This window comes from Globicephala melas, chromosome 9, assembly GCF_963455315.2.
Source record: "Globicephala melas chromosome 9, mGloMel1.2, whole genome shotgun sequence".
Lineage (NCBI taxonomy): Eukaryota > Metazoa > Chordata > Mammalia > Artiodactyla > Delphinidae > Globicephala > Globicephala melas.
Genome location: NC_083322.1, coordinates 34,986,592 through 35,008,069, shown reverse-complemented (window position 1 = coordinate 35,008,069; position 21,478 = coordinate 34,986,592). Strand labels below are relative to the sequence as shown.

Genomic DNA, 21,478 nt, shown 5'->3' with positions numbered 1-21,478 from the left:
GCTTCCATGTGCTTGGTGTAGGTTTTCTGCAGCACAGAGCTGTGGAAATGAGATTGCCAAAAGTCGCCAATGTCTAACCCCACCTAGAAGCTGGGGGAGATGGATACTGTTACTGGCTGCCAGCTCATCCAGGATGGGAGCCGTCCCTGGCTGGAACTCCACGACTCTCCAGTGTTCTTACTGAGTTCTGGTAGATTTGGTTGTTATACATCTTTTTATTCTTCTCCAGAGACTTTTAATCATTGTTCATTTTGATCAGCTTAATAGATATCTCTCCTAGTATATATATATAAACTTAACATGTCATAAATATTTTCTGAGATCAAATAAACTCTGAGTATCATTTATGACCATCGTATCATCAGTAGAGCATATATAACATACCATAAATACCAGTAAATATATACCACAGTTACCAGATTCTCTCCATAATGTTAGATTACTTTCGGTTCTTCACTGTTGTTAATAAAGCTATTATTAACAGTTTTTGTGCATATATTTTTGTCCAGGTTTTGAGTATTTCATTAGTGTGTATTTCTAGAGGTAGAATTATGGAGCAGAACATGGGGAACATTGCCAGATTTCTTCCCAGATGAGTTATTTCTAATCCCTCTAGAAATAGATACATCTTTTATTGATTTTCACTGAATCAGATACTATTGTTTTTAACCTTGCTGCTAATTTGATGACCAACTGGAAATTTAACTTATGATAAAATGATTTTAATCTTGTGCTCTTGATCTTCAGCTAAATTTTTTAATTTAGCACTAAAGCCTGTTTTGTAGGAAAAGGCAAAATTAAAAAAAAAAGAAAATAGGCAAGGAAAATCCGAGTGGAACCAGAATAACAAACCAAAGGTGCTGTTTTCATTGCTGTTGGCTATGCAAGGCGTGCTATAGATTTTTTTCTTAGTTTTGATGAACAGTATAGGTTTTAGAACATATATTCACTTCCTGTTCAGCTTCTTTCACACTTTCACTTTCTAAAAGTAAAGTCTCAGAGGGAGAAATAAACTTTTACTTGCTTATATGAAAAATATGTAAAAGAAATTTAAAGATGATCTAATAATATATAGCTTGTTGGTAAATGTAAATCGAGAATAGCTTTGAAATTTAAAATATATATAGCAGTAGATTCAGTGGCCCACGTAGTGTTACGTATTAGATCAAAGAGAAATCTGTGATGTTTTAAATTTCTCTTTGATTTTGAAAAAGTTGATTATCTGCAAAGTCTACATTATTTCATCTACAAAATGCTGGCAGTGCCCGTAGATTTGATGTGCCATTCCCCACATAATAATTCCTTTCTAAGTCTCTGCTCAAATCACTGATAATTAGAGAAAGATATGCTTCATATGTATTTAAGACATTTTATAGGTAATCATGACTTTCTTTCAACACTACGTGAATGTCTTCCATGTACCTAATATTCCCCCTTCGTTTTCAATATAAAACCAAACAAAGATATACCTGTCAGTGACATACACCATTCAGGAGTGGTAGAAGAAACTGGAACAGCAAGGTTTAGCTAGAGTCTGGCCCTTGACATTCTCTCCTTGCTGCTAGAGATTAAGGTTTCTGCAACTGTGTACCTTTTTATTTTAAAATTTTTATTTTATATTGGAGTATAGTTGATTAACAATGTATTAGTTTCAGGTACACAGCAAAGGGACTCAGTTATACATATACATATATTTACTCTTTTCCAAATTCTTTTCCCATTTAGGTTATTACAGAATATTGAGTAGAGTTCCCTGAGCTATACAGTAGATCCTTGTTGGTTATCTATTTTAAATATAGTAGTGTGTATATGTCATTCTGCAACTGTGGACCTTAATCCATGTATTACACTGCAACTTTCATGATACTTCCATCTGTCCTCCACTCTCAGTATCCTAGAACAGTTAATTTTATCTTGTCCTCTTTTTTTTTTATTTCTGAAAAACTTTTATTAAATACCGATGTCAGCTCTAGCTTACCCCTTTGGTTAACTGCACTTTGCCATTTAAGATATGCTAGCTTGAATTGATTAACTTACAGTGTCGATTTTTAGCTTAATTTTATTGACAGAATTCAAATTTCAGAATTTGACAGAGTTTGAACAGAAGGTAGTATGATGTAACCTAAAATTTGATGATGTTTACACAGTAAAAGTTAGCAAAATATTTTTATGTTGTAAAAGATTATAGTTATATAATAAAAGTTAGCTTTTTAAAATAAATAAATTTATTTGGCTGCATTGGGTCTTTGTTGCTGTGCGCGGGCTTTCTCTAGTTGTGGCGAGTGGGGGCTACTCTTCGTTGCAGTGTGTGGGCTTCTCATTGCGATGGCTTCTCTTGTTGCGGAACACGGACTCTAGGCACGCGGGCTTCAGTAGTTGTGGCATGTGGACTCAGTAGTTGTGGCTTGCGGGCTCTAGAGCGCAGGCTCAGTAGTCGTGGCACATAGGCTTAGTTGCTCTGCAGCATGTGGGATCTTTCTGGACCAGGGCTCGAACCCGTGTCCCCTGAATTGGCAGGCAGATTCTTAACGACTGGGCCACCAGGGGAGTCCCTAGCTTTTCTTTAATAAAAAGTTTGCAAGACTATGAATTCTGTTGCTTTCCAAAAATGGGCAATAGCCTTTTGAGGATATAGTTTCCCTTTTTGAAAAAATTGGCCTCAGATTGTCTTCCAAGAATTGTAAGGACACTTAGGAAAATGAGTCTAAGCTAGGCATCAGGAAAAAAAAGCAAATTTAAAAGTAACACTAGATATAACAGCAAAATCAAACCTGTTATAATGAATTATTCATGCATTCTAAAAATTCATTCTAATTTGGCTATACCTTTATTACTGCAGTAGAGGCTAGAGACTATTATCTTTAGACATATTCTCCAACACCATAGCATCAACAATAATAAGCCAGTATTATTCCTTAGTGAGTCAGAGCTAGTGTGGTTCTTTAAAGATTGTATACAGCAACATCCTTAAAAATCCAAACAAGAGACTGATGTTTGCTGAAAATGCTGAGGGATGTGAACCTCATTTATAAATTTTAAATTAATGATTTTAAAATAAAATAGTACTAAAAAAACTTAATGAGTTTTATGAGTTTGCCTTTCATCAAGATTTATCATGCTTTATTCCAAAAATTAATAAAATAACACCAGCTTGAATTATTGAGTAGTCTTGTACTGAAGTATTTGTTTTTTGATACGTCTCCATTTGTTAGGAATATATTTCTGTGCTAAGGAGGATAGCAGAGGGTATGATGTATTAAGTTTTAAGGATAAGGAAATGAAGATTAAGATAGTTGAAGGTAGATTGAACAAGTATTGGGTTAATTCATTACTGTGAGTCTATAAGTGAATGACTGACATTTACATATAGAGAAAGTTTCTTGGGTTTACTTATTTAACATCTCAGAGGATACATGTTGGGCTATCTGTGACAAGTATTATAAGTAAACGGATGTTTTCTTTACATAATTTTAGATGATTAGAGATATATTTTCAATAAACTTCTATACATGAAATGCTTACATAGACCGGTAATTGAGAGGTGCTTTCTGTATCACTATTGTACACATTAAATTGTACACTTTTTGAGTTTTGTTCAGTTCTGTTTAAGTTATACCCTGGCTGAAAAGTTTAGTTTCACTTGGAGAAGTTCAAGAAGCTTTAGTGAAAAAATACCTTATTTATGAAGTATTTTAATGGGACAAGGTGTTAATCAAAAGTTTATTTTAGGGTTTATGGCTAAGCAAGGGGAAGAGGAAGAAAATAATATTAATAATTATAATAATATTAATTAATACTATTACTAATAATAATCTATTACCATGTGGTAATAGATTAGAGCTGGAGACGTAGACTTCAGGTTTAGCTTAGTAAAAACTTTAGCTTAATGTACATATTCATGATTACAAGTAGAAGTGTTTATAGATATTTGCATATACACTGGTTCGTATACACACTTATTTCCTTGCTCTGTCAACTGAGAGGACCTAAAAGCGACAAGCATACTTAGTGCCTGTATCTTGGTTTCTAACGCCATTCTCCAAAAAAAAAGAACCAGGGATCCTTGGAGAAATGGGGCTTATTCTCAGATTGGGGCAGAAAATACACAAGATGCAGCTGGAACTCTTGTAATGCCAGAAAATAAGAAAATGTTCAAAAAAGCACAATATGGAAAATGTATCTCCATGAGTCCGTACCATACTTATATAGATAAAGGGTTCAGTAGATAAGTGGGAGAACAGACATTTCCAGAAGAGAAGAATTTCAGATAATTTATGTAGATGCTTCACCTTCAAGAAAGTGGAGCATAACTCCTGACTTAATTGTGGGCTGCGCATGGTGATTTTCTTCCAAAGAGTACAGTATGGAAAAAAGGAAAAAGGGTAACTCCATTAGAGAAACCTGACAAACCTATCCTCAGCCAGGTCATCAAGGTAAACAGCAACGGTGATGTATCATGTTCATAGTATATAAACGATATGATGTGATGAAAATGGTAATTTTCTACTATGGTCCTCTGCCCCCCAAAATCTATAAGCTTAATCTAATCATTAGAAGAACATCTGACAGATCCCAGCCTAGGGACATTGTACAAAATACAGTTTGAGAAACTGTCACAGCCAAGGGGAGGGAGCCTAAGGAGATATAATGACAAAATACAATATGGTATCCTGGATGGGATCCTGAAACACGAAAATAACATTAAGTAAAAACTATGGAAATATGAGCATGATGTGGACTTCAGTTAATGTGCAAAAAAAATTTAATGTTGGCATTTCTGCATCTGTGAGCTTAGTGTGGCTAAAATGGGTATGGTGGGAGATTGGGGGGTGAGGACTTGTGGTAGGATTGAATAATAAAAATAGCTAACACTATTTAGAGTTTACTGTAGGCCAGGAATTCTTTAAACATTTTACATGTCTTAATTTTTTTAAAACAACTCTTTGGCAGGTAGTGTTATTCTTTTGTTAGAGCTGAAGAAATGAAATGTTAAATGGCTTGCCCAAGACTAAGCATTAATACCCAGGCTCTAGATCCTCTTCTCTTAACTATTAGGCTTTGCTGAGAATGGCTGTTTTGGGTGTAGCTGCAGAAAACAGTTCCCCTCTGTCACCAGGGTTGGTAGATATGTATGTGTAGGTGATAAAACATAATAAGAAGACTTTACATATATATATATATATATATATATATATACACACACACACGTATGTATATACATATATATGTATATATATAAAATGAAACTACAATAGAAAGTTTACTCCTTTAGATTATGGTGTGTGATTATTTCATGTTCATTTTCCTGATACTTTTTGTCCTTTTATATGTCAGGTATACTGAAATTCTACAAATCGCTGGAGTCCCCAACTCACTAGTATTTCAGTAACTGAGCAAATACTCTCTGACAATAATACCTTAGGCAAAATAATCATTATTTAGCATTGCCGTTGTATTACAGTATTTTAAAGTATTTCTCCTCTTCTTTTACTACATCCTTTCTTACAACAGCATTTGGGTTTTGTTGACTTTGTAATCTTCAAATAACAGATAAAGTAACTGAGGCCTAAGAACATTAAATCAAGCTTGTTGGACAACTGTATGTATGAAGAGCTCCAAAACATGTAATCCTGCACACTTCTATTGTGCTTTTCTGTGACGTGGAAATAGTATAAAGTTAGTCCCCAACAATTCTCAGTTTTCTAGAGTGCAGCTGACAATGAGCTCAGCTTTATTATTTTTATAAAAATTATTTAATATTTACATAATTGCAATCTAAGTAGAGGTGATGCTAATAGGCAGAGAGGAATATCTGCCCAGAAGAATCTTTTCTGTCCCTTGAGGTGAACTGTTTGCCCTTGGCTTAAATCTTTAGGATGCCTCACGATCCAGTTTCTTAATTTACACATAGTGAGTAGTGAGGCCCTAGTGAGACTTATTTATTATCAGACACAGAAAAATTGCCAGAGTATTTTCTTTTTGGTGAACTGTAATAAAATTCTGTAATTTAACCTACAGTAAAGCAGTCCATCCTTTTATACCTGCAGCCCATTACATTCTGCCTAGAGATCGCCATGCCACTGGCAGGTAACTAAGCTGTCCCACTTAACCTTTATTTAGCTACTACTTCTGTGGTCCTGCCTCCTGATTTTATTCATGCCTCACACACATAGAAAGTGATGGTATTTGGAGAGTGCCTTGGGTTAACTTGTGGCCAGGGGTGATTGGCCTGAGGGCTCTGGCTGCCCAGGCTCCTCTTGCCACCCTGAGGGCAGAAGGGATCAGCATCTTGGCATCCCTGTAACATATTTGTGACATATCAGGTGCTTTAGCACTCTTCTATGACATGCACTGGTGTGTTTTCCCCCTGTGTACTTAGTTTCCACACCACGTTGTTTAAGATTTTTTACAAAAATAGTTACACTGAAACCTGGATTATATAGAGGACACATAACATTATAACTTCTGAGACGGATTTGAATCTTGCTCTTCACAATTTCCATGGACAGTTTCATTATTCTGGGTGGGGAGCGTGTCTTATGTGGCCCGATAAATCATTCTTCTTTCCCATCTATGTTCTGAATTAAATGAGAAATAAAAGAGAGGCCCATGTTTCCCAATAAGATTACCCTTCCTTCCCTGGCAAGAGGTGGAAGACCGAGAGACTGAGAGAAGACCAAGAACTTGCAGGGGTTATGTGAGTAAGCTCTCTACAGACTCTCAGGAAACAGCATGAGTGGGGAAGAAAATCACCAGTACCATTAAGTGATTGGCCATCATTAATTGTGGAGAGCTGTGAAAAGTAAAACGCTTTACATACCAGTAGAGAAAATAGAGCCTTATAAGGGGCTCTTGCTAGAGCCTCTCTTACATATCCTGAAAGAGTACTTCAAACTGAAGTTTTTCCAGCTAATGACTTAGGAAATTTATCAGTATTTTATAAAATCATAAAAAAATCAGATTCTTCTTCTATTTTTGGTTGACAGTAAGCTTAGAAAGCACAGATATTTCAGACACAGTATTGTTTATAGGTAAATATCAGTTTTCTTACTATTATAAATTCCAAAGAATCACTAGAACTTAAAAAGTGTATAAGCTATGAATTTTAAATGAGGGGGTGGATTAAAATTTCAAGTATCCGGGAACATTTAGAATAATTTCCAGAAGATCCATTTCAAGTAGAATAGTCTGGAAAAGTAAGAGCTTAACTTATAGATGGTATTATACCATTTATGTTAATCTAAAAAAATCTCTTCAAAAGGAATTGGATGGCATTTGCTATATTAGTTCCACCTTAACTCAAGGCTCTCCGTCTATCTTCTGCCATATGGTCAGGCCTCAGCAAATGGTGTTTCCCTCTTTTCCTTTCTCCATGTTGGTTTGTAAATCATTTATAGGCTGAACTACTAGGCAAGTATTGCTGTTAATGAAAGATAAAATTAAATGTAACTGTTATGTATCCTTGAGAAAGCATACTGAAAGAAAAATTAAAATATTATTTTTTAAAAGCCCACTTTCAACTTAGAGAAATTAAGCTATGTCCCACAATATCCCAAAAATGATTGACAATCTTTTTAACATTTGAAAATATACTTTCTAGTACTACTTTAAAAGGCATAATTTATCAGAGTAATATTATAAAGCAGTGTGATTAGATTCTCTTGAGGTTTAGTTTTCTTTCACAGTTTGCCCTTGCTCCTAAAAAGGAAGTGATTTAGTGTATTGGTCAGGACAGGTTAGGTATGTCTCCTGGCCTCTGCACAAAACCATATGACACTACAAAAGATAACTGTGGTTATACCTGGAGAAGGGAAACAGTAACTATATTCAATATACAAAGGCTGTCAAAATGAAATACAGTACCTTTAGCATTTTATAGTTTGCAAAGCCCTATCATATATATTAACTTTGTGATTCCCCATAACAACCCTATCTTATATGTGTGTGTGTGTATGTATATATACATACATATATATACACATATATATGTATGTATATATATGTAATATATGTATGTGTGTGTGTGTGTATATATATATATACACATATATATATATATATGTAAAGCTCAGAGGTTAAATGACTTGACCAAGAATAACAAGTGGCTGATTTGTGAGACAGATCCAAATCCTCACATATTATGTCCAGTGCCATTCCCTCTATACCTTTCCACCTAAGAAGCAGATGTCATTTATGTAAATGCCAAGTATTCAATCAGGGACAATGACAAGTTTCAAATAGCTAGATTTTGCTGGATTTAAGGCGCCTTGTAAGTGCTAAGACTATTCAACTGTATAACTGGCTACCACAGAAAGCAACGATGATTAGAAATGGTTAGGCAGAGGCTAGATGGCCATCTGTCGAGCTTGCTGTTGGACTGGATGACCTTTAATATCCTTTCCAATTCGGAGATTCCATGACTCTATGGTGATAATGATGCTGTTTCAGCGCGTTGCCAAGTAACATGTCTATTGTTTTTTCTGCCTGTCACACACAGCAGTGACAATAAATATCGTTTTCCTTATATGCCATGACATTTATATCATAGTGTCCTATTAGCAATTAGCATTCCCAAAGTTTCTTACCTTTATAATGTTCAAATCTATTCTAAAAATGCTGCCCAAAATTTCATTTTAAAAGGTGTGCAAATAAAATTCCTTTGATGGATGACATACCCTAAAGCAATATCCCTGATTCCTTCCCCTTTCTTTTGCTTTCAAGCTTCATCATTCACACCCTCCTCAATCTACCGTTGCCTGTACTGATTAATAAAATGACTCATTCATTCATCCACTCATTCTGTAGACATTCATTGAATCTATGAGCAGAGCACTCTTTGTAGTTAAGAAAATACAAGACAAGATTTAGAATCTTACTAGCTCTCAGGGTGGTAAAGCAGAGGAATCAATTCATGTCAATTCAACATGTATTTATTAGGCAACAAACAGTAAGGTTACATAGTATCTGAATCAGATCCACCACCAAAAATGAATGAGTTGGTTTCTGAATCCAGATAAATTGACTAACTCTAGGAGGTACAAGGTTTACTTTATCTTACTCTTTGGCTATAAAGCAAATGAATCTCACCACTCTACAGAAGCCATCCAGTGTCAGACATAAATACATACAAAGGCAGAAACACATACACATAAAGGATGATCTTTTGCAACTATAAAATACTTTATTCTTAGCTCAAGAAAACCCAAGTCCCTTGTCGAAGGTTTTGAATGCTTTCATTGACTTTTGCTGAACTCTTATATCTACAGCCAACTTACGTTTGCAATTGATGAATGAATGAGTTTAGTTCTAGTATGAATGTTGGTTAATATTTTGCTTATATTAAGGGGAAAGATATGAGTGAAGTAACAAAGTTGTATATTGAAACTTAATCATAATATAATAATAATAATGAGATGAACTTAATAATTTATCATTTGTATGAGTAACTCCTTTGCTGAACCAGATAATAGTTTTTGAATATTGGGAGAACATTTCCTCAGTTTTTGTGCTATTCACATAAAAGATGTGGGCCTGTCACTTGGGCATTCACCTGGGCCTAATTATAGGAAAACTCACAACGTGGCAACTGGCTTCCATCAGAGTGAGCACGTGAGAGTGAAAAGACAGAAGTCAAGAGTTATTTTGCAACCTAATCATAGAAATGAGATGCCATCATTTTGCCATATTCTGCTGATTAGAATCAAGGCACTAGATCCAGCCCACACTCCAGAAGAGGGGATTGCATGGGACAGAGGTAGCAGAGACTGGGATCATTGGGAATCTTTGAGGCTGCTATCACAGTATAAATCCCACTAGACTGCTTTCCTTGCGGTATCTACGACATATAACCAAGCCAAAAAATCTGAAAGTCATTTTCAATTTTCCCTCTCTTAGTCAATCACAAAGTGAAATGGACACTAATATAAATGTCTATCAAATATGGCCTCTTTGCTTCATCTCCTTTGGTATGGTCCTCCTTCAGATTTTCATTCCTTCTTATTTGGATTACTACTTTTTATTCATTCTTATGCCTATAGTTCCTTCAGTTCCTCTTTCTGTGCAAAATATTTGACACCAACTGTTCCCCAGTTCCACCTTCTATCCCAGGCTTTTATACAGCTTGTGGGGCTACATCATTGAATTTCTAGTGCTAAACACAGCATCTGGAGATGGTGTACGTACAGATATTTTTGACTGAGTGATTAGGTGTTAGAGGCAGAATGGGAGTCAGTATTAAAAACTCCTTAAATATCCCAATGCCAATGAATCTTCCTTATTTTTCCTAGAATACTGGCTCGCTCTTCCATTGGGAAAAGTGTTGAATCCATCTTTTTTCCTAATCACACATAGCTGCTGCTTGTCTTTTTTTCCCGAGTCCTCATCTTTTACCTGTGATTTTTTGAAAGTGATCTTGACTTCTTTCTCCTTGGAACACCTCCATAATCTGACATATTATCATAAATACAAAATTGCCAAATGTATAGATGTGTGATTCTTCGCATAAGCTTTTTTATACAAAGTAATAAAAAAAGCTATTATATAATTTCACTGTGAAAACCAACTAAAATGTCCTTCTGAAAGGTGCAAATCATACTTTCTTTACAAAAAAGTGCTTTCTAGCACACATCTGCTATTTGCTGAGGTTATAAGTAATAGCAGCAGCAGTAGCCGTTTAACTACCACCCAAAATTTCTTTTATTATTAATTCCCACTATGCTTCGAGTATTTTTTATCTGTGTAACAAATTGCATTCATTAAAGTAATAAAATAATAAATTGTTTCCACCTTTGTCAATCAAATAAAAATAAACGTCAACTGGAGCTTCTTAAGCTAACAAGTGAGACTTTTGACTTATCTGCTTTATATGTGTTAAAAATAAATTAAAAATAAAATATAGCAGAGTAATGGATAAAATTTGACTTAATTTTCAGAACCCTTATCTTGAGTGAAAAAATAATTTCCGTTTAAATTTTCGAAATGCTAAGGATGTGGTAAACGTATCATAGTGCAATATAGTGCAAGCAACTCTGGTTTGAAGACTCTTGGTGTGTATGTACTCTATAAATATCGTAATCAGCAGCATTTTAAAATTAGAAAAATTGCGAGATTATTGGAGTACCATCTAATGTGCAGTGAGATTTTCTAGCAGGTGCTAGTTTAAAAAAATTTAAACTGTAAAAAGATTGAGTAGATATTTCAAGTTTATTCTCCACTGATAAGCTTTAAATGGTCAGTTTGGCTTGTTCAACTTTAATTATTAAAAACAGGTAACACGTAATACCTCATAGCTTACTGTGTCTCAGCCACTTTAAGGGTATGAAGAGACAGTTATGTTTTTAACCCCCAACTAAGCAAGGTGGGACCTGTGACAGATGGCCCTTCGTTTGTCCCAGTGTGCCACATAATTGATACTGGTTTTTATGTGTATGTAGTTATGAAAAAGTTTGAGAAGCAGTGCCTTAAGTATCCATTTTCCCTTTTCAAGAATCAGTCACACCAACCAGTTTCTTAGTGTTCTTCTAGAAATAGTGATGTATATATAAACATATATGTATCTCTATATGTCACTTTTTCACAGATGGTAATATAAACATATACACTTTGATGTATCCTGCTTTTTTCACTTAACAGTGTACCTTGGAAATTGCTCTCTGTCAGTACATCAGTATGTATAGTGCTGCTCTGTTGTTTTTTTTCTGCTGCATAATGTTGCTTATTAAATAGATATCTTTATTTACAAGTGGTACATTTTTAAGAAGCTTTGTTAATATCTGCCTAAGATAGGTGTATATTCTTTATATGATATCTACCTCAGCAAGAACAGCTTTTCAAACTTCTTAAAATTGCAGTGGTTTATGTCACTGATGGTCACTTTCACTGTTGAGGTTTTCCTAGATATCAATTTTCCCTCCTTGGCTGGACTGTTGTGTTTCTAGCTGGGTTTTTTTTATTGTACAAGCAGAATGTTTTTGATCAGACTGTATTTACAGGACAGCCTGGAACTGCAGCATTCTGTCAAGTATATCACACACATTTAAAATATTGTCTAAATATTTATTCACATGATGGATTACTGTGGCTCACAAAAGGCAGTTACGACCTATTGAGTAAATAATTTTAGTTTTTAAACATTTGGAAAGGCTTTGAAAGGGTCATAATAATGTCTCATCTCAGTTGTGAGAAACAGCCACTGAATACCCTTGCTTTTTTCTTTAAATGGTATTTTAATTCTTTAGTGTTTAAGCAACAAGACAGGAAAAAAAAAAAGAAAAAATTGAAACAAATTGTCTGCAGATATAGTCTTTCTTTCTTCCTTCCCATGATACTATCTCTCCATTATGAAAAAAACAGACAAACAAAATCAAGTCAAACAAACAAAAGAATATTGCAGCAGAGTTTAAAGGTTCTTGGAGGCTAAAACAAAATTCCAAAGATGTACAATGGAAATTGCAAAAACATTTAAAATAAGTGGATGTATTTCACTCAAATTTGAAAGGTTAATTTGTATAATGAACTGTGGTTTGATTTAAATGTCTTTTGTGAAACTTCTGTTTAAAAAGTAGTTTATTTCTAAGTCAGCTTGAAAATTGTGCACTTCATGCTGCTTCTGTTCTTTCAAAAAGGAGACGAGGTTTTTGTTCTTAATAATTAATTTAAACTTATGTACGTGTGTGTGATTTTCTTTTTTCAATCATGTGGCACCAGGTTCTTTTATTTATAATTCAGAGGTTGCTTGAACTTTACAAACCTTTTGCATTTATTTGAGCTTAATTTGTTATTTCTAAAGAAAGTGAGGAAAATATTTTTTTTTTCCATTCGATATTAAGTTTATCTAGACATTGTAGGTTTGTGATTGTAACATCTTTTGACAAGCAAATTAGACCATAGAAAGAGCATCCAACTTGGAGCTTGGGGCATATGGTGCTACCTTCTGCAAATATAACTCAAAAACAAGTTATTCTGTTCAGTAAGGGGTCATGTTCAGACTCGGGTTCTTTACCTTGGTGTGCAAGGGAAAAAGTAGCCTCTTAAAGAAAATTGTAATCTCAGAATGTCAGAAAAATGTGCCTCTCTAAATTGAAGCTTAAAGTAAGAGAGATTAAGATACCCATGCCTACAATTTCATTATTTTTAAGATCTAAAATTACAACTTGAACGTAAAAATAGTTAAGGAAAACAATTACGGTAGTAGAACTCCAACAGAGTAGTTATTTAGGTTATTATTACAGCAACTAGAATTATTAATCCTGTGAAAATTTTGCTCTAAAATAATACTGTGATTAAAATTCAGTACCTGGCATCTCACAGTGTGTCAGCATGGTGAAAAGAACTGTTCTGAAATGATCAATTGAACACATTACTTTTGCATGTCAACATTTCTATTTTCCTTATCTAGGACTGATAGGTAAAATAGCCCAATATATACACATCTTGGGATTTCAATGTATGGATAAAGATGAGGGAAGGCCTATTGATCACTGTTTAATTCATATTGTCATTTTGAGCACACGCTTCTACAGATGGTGGAGTTTTGACTGCCCATCATAGCACCAATACCTTTGAGACAGCTGTTGCAGATAAACCTCTTTTACATGCTTTAGGTCAAGAGTAGTCAAACCTGTTACAGCACCTGCTTTTGCATGTGTAAATCTGTTGTTTTGTCATTGTGTTAAACAAGAAGAGGTAACAGTCTCTTGTGGTTGTAAATAAGTCTGGAACATTGCCTACATGAAATGAAATCCAGCAAAAAGACAACTGTGATTTCTGTTGTGTAGTCATGGGAGGTTTCTTCTGTTTGGGGCTTTGTTTCTGGAAGACTGCCCGTAATTCGGAGGGAGGGTAGAGAGGCAAGTTTATGTTTGGAGGCAAGAAGAGGGAAGGTGTTTGCTGTCATTGACTGTGGGGTTGTTGTGAAGTTTGACATGCCCAGAAGCTACCAAATGCCACGTGGGGCCCCCCTGCTGCATACCTCGGTTTTCATCATCTGGTGAGCCCGCAGCAGGATTTCCAGGCACTGGAGTCGACAACATGTCTACTTTGGTTTGGAGCTGATTGATCCACGGAGCAGAACTTGCTTGTGGGATCTTCCCTTGCTATAGAACGACATAAATGATTGAAATGCTTTCTTTAGGAAAAACAAAATTATCATTTGTTTATGGACCTTAACTGCTTATGGGGAAGAAATTGTCAAATAGTAATGCAAGTAGAGTTTGCTGGAAACTTTCACTAATGTTTGTGAATTATTGTCTTGTTCAACTGTGACATAAATAAAAGTGGGAAAACACAATTAGGGAGGAAGAGAGGGTGAAAAGTAATTCTTATTTACTGTGTCTCTTTAAAAGGTGAGCAGCATGTAATAAAAATGGCACCTCAAGATTTGCAAAATGACTGAAGATTTTACTGTGTTGCCATAGATGGCTGTGGGGCAGAAAAAGGAAATACTAGAATTGATGAACAAATGTTACATGCTGTCATTTTATATTACATATTTTACTGTGAAGTTGTTCCTAATTTTCATTTTTGAAAAAATAGTGCAGAATGTGTATACCATAGAAAGTAATGTTATAAATTTGTTAATTGTGTTAATTATGTTGAAGTTTGTTTATTCTGACATGGATTTATGATAAGCAGGTATAAAAAATATAATTTTCTAGCTTTGGGAGAAAAATTAAAAATTCTTCCCTGACCTTTTAACCTTGTCAAATGATTTCCCTGCTCTTGACACAGTGCATTATATTTGCAAAGGTTGGAAGTTAACTCTTCAAGGTACCAGACATCATTTTTATTGGGATATTAATTCTCAGAGGTGCTAATCTCATCAAGATTTGTGGGCATTTTCTTTCATAGGCCATTCTGATTTGTAGCTCTTTCTTTTCACAGCAGTATTAAATACCAAACCTTCTCTGATATGGAAGTTCATTAGAGATATGTCTTTGATGGCAGCCCTTTCCTGGCTTCAGTTTCAAATACCTTGATGTAAAGCTTAAGAAGCCATTGTGTTGTAAGCCCTCCTTGATGTGCCTTATTTAGATCTGCATAGTAAATCAAGGAAAGTAAATAACAAGGCAGCAGATGGAAGCATGGAGATAAGGCCAGTGAACAATTGTATTTGTATTTTGTTATGATGTTGACAGGAGCTAAAATTCACTAATCTAGTTCAACTGATCTGCATTTCAAAGAAATCTCATTTAGCAGCAACTTGAAGGTTTGTAGGATAAAGTTCTTTTATTGCAGCCTTTATTGCATTCTTTGCTAATTTATCTGGTCAAGATTTAGCCTTGCTTACTTAAAGCTGCAAGCATGTTACAAGGAGTCTTAAATACTATGAAAGCATTAATGTCTAGACTATGAACTGAAGGTAATTACATATCCAGCCCTGAATAGGGTACATTTAGAAAATACTGTTGTCCAAACTCAATTGTCAGGGCAATATAGATAAGGTAGTTTTTTTTTTCCCGTCGCCTGCTCGTTTGTTCTGAGATTTTTTTCTACTTCATAAGTAAGCTAATATACATTCAACTACTCAGAAATTGTGTACAGAATGAGTCGATCTCTTTTAAATGTGAACCTAGTGATGCTGATACTGGTTGTGCCCTTTTGAGAGTGGATGATTATTAGTTTTGGAAGTCTGATATCCTCATTTGACTCTGCAGTTATAAACATGTATAATACATAAGTGAAATATGTTTAATGTGAAATTTAAAGTGTTGTAATAAGCATACTTTGAGGTGACATACACAAATATTGGTATTTTCTAATTTTGATTATAGTGTATGTTATTTAACGGAAATTAGTTATTTTCAAATACAGTTAGAGAAATTAAATATTATATGTGTATATTTACCTATGAATTAAATTTTGGGTAAATTTGGCTTGCATTGGTTTCAAAAGGAAAGTGAGCTCAAGTTCCGTCTCTGCCACTCACACCCGCTGAGATCTTGGATAAATTTCTCTCTTCTGTAAATCTCTCCTGTAAACTGGAGGGAAAGCCAGAGGCACACAAAATTTTCCCTGTTAGAAGATCCAATAAATAAATAAATATTTTGGTATATATTTAAGAAAACTTGAGTGTTCTTGAGTAAAGAGAAGGTTTGAGATAAAATTCTGAAGATATATAAACCATGATTAATTTGAAGAAGGGTCAGAACCATAATATTCAAGTGAAGATGTTTAAGAGGCAGTAGAGGATAAAGAGCTGAGCCAAAGAGAAGGTGGAAAATTGCATTCATAGGATGTTTTAGGCAATACAATTAAATAGCAAGCTTTTCGCAAAATGTAAATGGATTGTATAACAAAAGATTTTGTATTGTGTTGGGTGCTCAGAACTCAGACCACACTTTCCTTAAGAAGCCATGTTATATACACATGGCTTTTAAGTCAAAGGCTAGCCCTTCAATTTAACCTTGAGGTCAAAAAGGAGTGCTTTATGTCCTTAGCTTGCAAATATTATTATATTTATTATTTTTTAAAATATGAAATTTGTTACTAAATCTTAAAAATTGGATTTGTCTCTCTTTGTTTCTGTGTCTCTCCCTCTCTCTCTTCTCTCTCTCTCTCTCTCTCACACACACACACACACACACACACACGTGCACAGCTTTTCTAACTTCTCTTGAAAACTCACATTTGGCAGGGCTAAGACTGCATTCCTGTGGAGCAAATGCAGGAGCATATGCAGTAATCTGACGGGGGTTAAAAAACACCTCTTTAGAGACTTTGCCACAGTACCCTACAACTTTCTTTTATCTTGCGCCTAGCTGCTTTACACTTTTATCTTTGGGTATTTTATTTTGTGATCCTCATGATACATTTGACGTTTATCATATTATTCTTTCTAGTAATATTTGCCTTGAAACCTATCCACTACATGCAACAATTTTTATAAGTGAAACATGCTTGGATTACAAATGAGATACCAGGAACAGGTTGCCTCTCACTCTAGTGGGTTTGGATTTCCCTGCCTTGTCTTTCGTTGCCTGTGAATTCTTGCAGGACTTCACTTTCTCCTTAACTGTTGGTTGCTTCCTTGGTCTTGGAGTTAAGACTGGAGGAAGTGGGGACAGATAGGAGATTGTATATTCAGTAGGAACTTTCGATCTGCAGGTCAGGAGAGAGGTGTGGACTGGATATACACACCTGGGAATCATTTGCAATAAATTGTGGTTATTGCAAGAACTGGAGCGCAGATTAGGAAAAGAAGAGGACTAGAATGAAGTCTTGAGAAAACTGACATTGAGGAAATACATGTAAGAATAGGAACTAGCAGTCACTGAAAAAAGGAGGTCTCAGAGGTAGGAGGGGAATCAAGAAAGAGGGGTGTCATGTAGGCCAAAGGTAGAGTTTTATGAAGGAAAGAATGAAAACTAAGCTAAATGAATTAGCAAAGTTAAGCAAACCAAGAATTAAGAAGTCACATTGGATTGGTCAGCTAGGAGATAATTCCTTTGTTGATGATGAAATGTTTAGCTTCAAGGATGTGAGGGCTTCCCTGGTGGCGCAGTGGTTGAGAGTCCGCCTGCCGATGCAGGGGACATGGGTTTGTGCCCCGGTCCGGGAAGATCCCACATGCGGCGGAGCGGCTGGGCCCGTGAGCCATGGCCGCTGAGCCTGCGCGTCCGGAGCCTGTGCTCCGCAATGGGAGAGGCCACAGCAGTGAGAGGCCTGCGTACCGCAAAAAAAAAAAAAAAAAAAAAAAAGGATGTGAGGATTTAATAAACCCTTGACCTTCTCTGTGAATGTACTGATGTTAAAAGAATGGAATGTTGTTCATCCCAATCCCAATAAAATAGTTTTGTCATGTAACAGCATCATAGAAAACAAGAAAAAGAATAACTTGTTGATAAAAAGAAATAATCATATAAATGAATTATAATAAATTAATGATACTTTGGAGGAATAAAGTTGCCATCTAAACTGGGACACTTTTGAGAAGAAAAGTGGTAGCTGTTAATAATTGCAGTAAGTACGAACCCCATCTATTCCAGGCAATGCAGGATGAATGTTCAATCTGATTATATAGTTCACAGTTTTTTGAGTGCTAGCTCTGTACCAGACACTGAGATGAGTTCTTTACGAGTTTATTTGATTTAATGAGTAAGGGTTTCAGTTGCCAACACTAACAATTATTTCTTTGTATATACTGAATTCACTGACAAAAATGTGATACATAATTTTGATGTTTTTACTGACCCTAACTCTATTTTTTTTAAAAAAAGCTGGTACCCACTATATACCAAACTGTGTCCTAGGGAATGGGGAGATGAAGATGATTAACGCATAGTTCCCATTGTTAACAGTCTACCAGTGGAGTTGAGAGAATCTGGGAACACACTTCAATGTAAAGTGTCATGATGATAGTGTAGTTTCTGAAGACCCTGACTAGTATTTTAGTACATTATGTTCTGTATTTTTTAAGCTTAAGATTATAGTGTATTTGAACATGGCAAGGTAGAGTTTGCTCTTTGTAAAAAGTTTTACCAGTGGAATAGACAAGGTATAGCTAATTGTACATGTAAGTGGGTTTTTCCCTATCACAGAAAGTATATTCTATGTATATGTATATATGTGTGTGTGTGATACATGGGGGGAGGGAGAGAGAGAGAGAGAGCGATCAGTTCTTTATCACAAAGGGATGCATTTCCATATCTATAATGTAATTTTAGCCGCACTCAAACGGAATATTCTGTGAAGGGTCTGGCATATTTCTCTGACACATCTGGTAGATATGTATGGCATTAATTAGCATAGGTATTGCTATAAATGACATGTCAGTCCAGGACAACAAAAAGTATTTGTTACTGATGTCAATCATTCACCCTTTGTCAGTTCAAAAGGCTTCCCTAAAGGAATGTGCATTGATCTGCACTGATCCAAAATATAGCAAAATCATTTCTGTGTTCTTGAAACTAAGGTAGAACTACCTATGTTTGAAAAGCCATATGGAAATATTCATATAGAATGCATGTTGATAAGTTTTAGTAGTAAGACTATTAAGTTAGGCCAAGATTAGTTGTATCTTTCTAAAAGAAAATATACCAGTTTTCTGTAATCCTAAAATCTAGTCTTGAATGAGTTTTCTCCTTCAATAGCTTTAATTTTTGATAGTCAAATTTCTGTTCGTTTCACTTTGAAATAATTTTGTGGTGTTCCAGGTAGATACTTACAAGTACCCCTGACTCTGATTAAAATCAGAAGGGGCTCACGTAAGTATCAGTTTGTGACCAGATGGATGGCTTAAAGAGACATTCTTCTGCCCACGTACGTTTTGGTTTTTGTATTTAGCTATTCCGATACAGCTATTAATTGGCTTCATTTGTTTACTATATTGCCACTATAGTTTTTTTGGAATAGTAATCACAAGTGTAATAGTTTTAAATTTCTGAACGAAAACTGGCTTTAAAATGCTAGCAGACACATTTCCCCCATCTGTATTTTATTTCCAAATTTCTCTAAATGTTCCCCCTACATTCTAATTTATTATTTAATGGAAAGCAATATGAATGACTTGGAAAGCAATATGAATGACTTAAAGATAAGGCAAGAGAGTGTGATCCAGGGTATGGCACAAGTTGAAGACATTTATCTTGATATTTCATTTTAATGAGGCAGAAAAATATCCGTTATTAGAAAACTACAATTTGATGAAGTTTGTAGAATACAATTAACTCCTTTAAAGTTATGAATGTTCATACCACCAAAGATCAAATAATCATGTATTATGTTTCTGTGTTCTTGTGAAGGTAGGATGTGTTGCATTTTTACATTTATAGATTTCTTAGAGAGTTAACATCAAACCATATTAAAAATGTACTCCTGTTATATGCTTTAATTTGACCAACATGCTCTGTTTGAATAGCAGTTCCCAACCTTTGTACCATCTCCAAAATTCTTACTCTAGATTTCTTGCCCTGCCTACAGGCCCTTTGCTATCTGTTTCTGGTCTGTCTCATGCTCTTGAAATCTTTTTTATTATTCCATTAAAATTTTTTAAAATGGATTTCCCTTTACACTTTTCTAATCATCCTGTAATTCTTTAGCCCTAAGACATTAAAATGAATGAGTAAAAATATTTGATACCTAATCATCTCTGCCAGTCCATTCAAACTCATGGATTTGCAAAATTATGTTAAAGTCTTTTAAAAATACATTTGAGTAGGCTTTTGTAGTCATTTGGATTTTGAATATTAATTTTCTCTTGCTGTGCTGCTTAGCCATAAAAATGAAAAAGAAGATAGATGTGGGTTTCTTTTAGTGGTGTTAATTTAAACTACTTGATTTATTTATTGTAATATGCAACAATGGCAATTCCTATTTTCTCTGTTCACCTCAGATCCAAGAGAAAATAATGAGAAACCGCCACCCCCAGCACAGTGAGAAAAAAGTTTGATGCATTTTGTAATAATTGATTAAAAGTATAATTTCCCCCTAGATCAAACAAATAATAGAAGTCTGTTGAAGCTTTGTCCTGACCTATTCTGGAAGTAGAAGAATACCCTGGAGAAAGGAGCATTGTAAGCACAAAGAATAAAACTCCTCAATCCTGGGAGAGAGAATTAAAGTCTAACCCTCCATATGTAAGTCATCTGCACTCTATATTTTCCATCTCTCAGTTTTTGTGGCTATTCAGGTGTTAGTAATAGAAAACTATGCGATGACAATATTCTTTGGATTTTTTTTTTCTCTACAAAATATATGGGTGTTTTGGTAGGTAACTTAAATTTCTATTTGTGTTAACATTTTCTAACTAATAACATAGGGTGATGCCGTACAATAATAACATTTAATGCAAAATGGATTAGTTTTAATTTTACCTTCTGGCAGAGAACTGTTAAGAATTTTGAGAGTATTCTGATGAAAAGAAGGTAACTTCATTTGATTTAATATGTGCAATTGTGCCGTCATAATCCCTTTATGCGCTAAACTTTGATTCTCTTTTTCTTTTATATTTCTTCATATCTGAGAATAAGGCTATCTTAACATATCTATTTAAGTACACCTTCCAGTAAGAGAGACGTTAAGTCCTTTTTTCACTTTGCATGGTGAAAATGAATTAGACTGAATTTGTATCCATAATCTACTATAAAATATATATAACTTCTGTCAGCTCAGTGTATTGGAAAGACTGATTTCCTATTTTGTCAGGAAGAACTTAAAAGATGTCTGTTAATGATTTTATAGAAACATAGAATTCAGTTGCTGTTCAGAAACTGGTAGAAAGAATGATGACTAAAGGCAACGCTTGTTTTAGGAAAATTATTTGGGAAGAAATTTCTTATCATCACTACCTTTATCTGGAAAGTTACCTCGTGCCTCATCCTTGTGATAAGGCACTTGATATGTGAGGTAATGGCTTAACTGCCAGAAATTTGACTTTTGCTTATAATTGATAACACTTTTCATTCATCAGTGAAAGAACTCAGTGATAGAGTATTGTTTTGGTTTTAAAAGGTCCAAATTATGCAATAGAAAATGAATGCTT

The 21,478-nt window shown here is 34.8% G+C and overlaps 1 protein-coding gene across 3 annotated transcripts in view; it reads left to right on the top strand.

Annotated features, from left to right (window-relative positions):
• The window catches only part of FOXP2 (forkhead box P2), a 528,540-nt gene that overhangs the window by 44,963 nt on the left and 462,099 nt on the right, over positions 1-21,478 (top strand). For all 3 annotated transcript variants that reach the window (XM_060305385.1, XM_060305387.1, XM_060305386.1), the window contains exon 2: positions 20,429-20,573. The gene's annotated coding sequence lies outside the window, so the exon portion shown is untranslated. The remainder of the gene's footprint in view (positions 1-20,428; positions 20,574-21,478) is intronic.